The sequence below is a fragment of the Trachypithecus francoisi genome, unplaced genomic scaffold (assembly GCF_009764315.1).
Source record: "Trachypithecus francoisi isolate TF-2019V2 unplaced genomic scaffold, Tfra_2.0 Contig01134, whole genome shotgun sequence".
NCBI lineage: Eukaryota > Metazoa > Chordata > Mammalia > Primates > Cercopithecidae > Trachypithecus > Trachypithecus francoisi.
The window spans coordinates 17,675-20,467 of NW_022681167.1; the positions used below are offsets into that span (position 1 = coordinate 17,675).

The following is a 2,793-nucleotide window of genomic DNA, read 5'->3' on the forward strand; positions in this document are numbered from 1 at the left end:
AAGTCTTTTCTGCTTAACTTTATACCTATATTCTTGCCATTAAAAATTAGTAAATTACTTTTTAACTTAAAAAATAACTAAACCAACTACAACTTTTTTGTAAATTATAAACTTGGGAGTCTTTCTTGTCATCTTCATTAATTATATAGAATGTTATCACTGCTGAATTTTAAGTAATATTAATATTAGCATAATAAAATATCCTATATTTAGTCTTATTGTCCCTCATTTTTATTCATGTTTATAGTAGAACATCTGTTTCCTGACATTTTAAGTGCCTACACTAAAACAGGCTAACAAATGTCATTCAACACTTCATATAACTAAAAGCACTAAGTCTAAAATGTGTCATAATAAAACAAGGTGATATTTACATCATTAAAAAAACTACATAGTGATATAAACATAATTCACTTTTAAAGGTCTTATATGACAAGAAAATACTTTCAGCCTACCTTGGAACTTACATATAAAAATGATCCATTCTTAATGTACATGAAAAGTCACCCTAGAAGAAAGTGCACATTATAGTATACAGTAAGAATCTGACCCAATAAATAAAGAGTAATAGTGTTTCTAGAAGGAAAAAATGGTTTATTCTAGCTTTCTATAAAGGGAAACAAATTGAATAAAATCAAAAGTAATGCCATTTACTTTTCCAATGTGTGTTTGCTACATACACGTAAGGAATTATTAGAATAATGACACACATTTGTGTTGTTTTATAATTGTCAATATATTTTCACATTCAATTCTAACCTCTCAGCCATGCTTTAAGGTAGACAGTACAGATCTGAACCCCATTTTATATGTGAGGTCACTGAAATCCAAGGAGATTGAGTTCTAAAGTTTATTCAGGGATGAAGTTGAAGTTGGAAGCTGCATTTCAGTTTTCTCAAACCAAGTTCCCCCAGTCTTGATTTTGAGACATTTATTAATAAATATTTCAATCCATGTACACATAATCATAAGGAAGAGACAACACATTTCCTATTAGAACCAGCCTTCTGGAGTTCTCTGAATGTTAATGAGATGAATAATGCTGAGATTCAAAGGAATGCCAAGTAAATGTTACCACTCTTCTCTGATGAAGTCTGAAACAACAGAGAAGTAAGACAAAAGGTTTTACAGTTAGGAACCAAAATATCACTTTTGTCACTAATAAATTTGGAGAATATGGCTTGGGCATATGCCAACAATGGATTTCCTACAATTGATGCCAGAATCAGAGCAACATAAACTCCTGGTCACCCAAAGCCTTGGACCACCATAAGCCTCTCCAGGAAACAAGGCCTTTGCATTTAAATGGATCACATGCTTAAGAGCATAGGACTTCTGTAGGCAAGTAGATCCCACAAATAAGGAGAAAAGGAGCCAGGTTTTCATGCCTAGTTTTTTCCAGTACTCACCAACAGGTGTGCGAGGAAGTGGAGAGAGGCAAGGTAACCAACCAGTGGAGCTTCCCTGCTATTTGGAAGAAACCATCAGGAGTGGGAAAGAAATGTTTCTTCTCCCTAAAAATGTCAAATAATCGTGGTGACAAGAAATATATGTAAATACAGTTTAGACTTTCAAAATGTCTTGCCAAAAGTCATAAAATGTCCACATTTGCCATGAAAGGATATAAAAATAATAATAATAATAATGTTAATGAAGAAATATAGAAGGTCTGAGATACAGATAGTTATTTCATTCAAGTGAGATATGGTGGAATCTCTTATTTACAGTGAAGCTGCAATCCCCATGGATGTACAGTAAAATAATCTAAAAAGAGAAACATACCTGATTTTTCCTGAAATCCCTTAAACTGATCAAAGGAAGGAGGTGTGCAGCTTACTAAAACAACTTGATGAGACTTAATATCATCTCCTAACTAGGTCTAGCATTAAATGGATTGTGTTCCTCCTTTCTCCCCTGCCCTTGGAGGAGACACATAATGAATTTATTTACCTTGATATCTAGTTCTAACTCTTTAATGTAAGAATAAGTCTTATATCCCATTAACCCCCGAGACTAGATTTTTAAGTATAAATCAAATTTCCCCTCTCTTCATTCACATATTGGAATGGCACAGATATTTAGCCCTTTGTACAACTTTTGCTAGAGCTGTGACTACAGATAGTTGAATTTATTGGTCCCCATTTGTATCACTTTGAAAAAAGTTACAGCATCAGATAGCTTTGTCTTTAGCTTGGGTCACCCCCTATTAGGTATCATCTCAGTTATCTGCCAATTTCATTTTATGTATGTATGATATGGTTTGAATATATGACCCCACTACAAATCTCATGTTGAAGTGTAACCTCCAATATTGGAGGTGGAGCCTGGTGAGAGGTGTTTGGGTCATGGGGGTGGATTTCTTCCAGCTTGTTGCTGTCTTCACAATAGTGAATGTGTTCTTGAGAGATCTGGTTGTTGTAAAGGGTAACACCTTCTCTTCTCTCTTGCACCTGATCTTACCATGTGACATGGCTGCTCCAGCTTTGCCATCCACCAAAGGTAAAGGCTCCCCGAGGATGCCCCAGAAGCTGACCAAATGCCTGGGCCATGCTTCCTGTATAGCCTGCAGAAAGATAAGCCAATTAAACTTTTTTCTTATAAATTACCCAGTCTCAGGTATTCCTTTATAGCAGTACAAGAACAACCTAATACGATGTACATGCCTTGATGACAAGTTTCAGGTTATCACAAGAAACATATAATAAATACATTTAAATATATTCAACAAACATTAAGCTTTTCCAAATTTTATTAATGTTAAATTTACATAAATAATTGCAGTGAAATCTTGTG

At 34.4% G+C, this 2,793-nt stretch overlaps 1 long non-coding RNA gene across 1 annotated transcript; it reads right to left on the reverse strand.

Moving 5' to 3' along the window:
- Positions 1–836: 836 nt before the first annotated feature.
- Positions 837–2,555, reverse strand: LOC117090949. The gene is made up of 3 exons (XR_004440168.1): positions 2,461–2,555; positions 1,410–1,514; positions 837–1,094 (listed from the first exon to the last, which is right to left on the reverse strand). It is a non-coding gene; the product is annotated as an uncharacterized LOC117090949 (long non-coding RNA).
- Between the last annotated feature and the right edge of the window lie 238 nt (positions 2,556–2,793).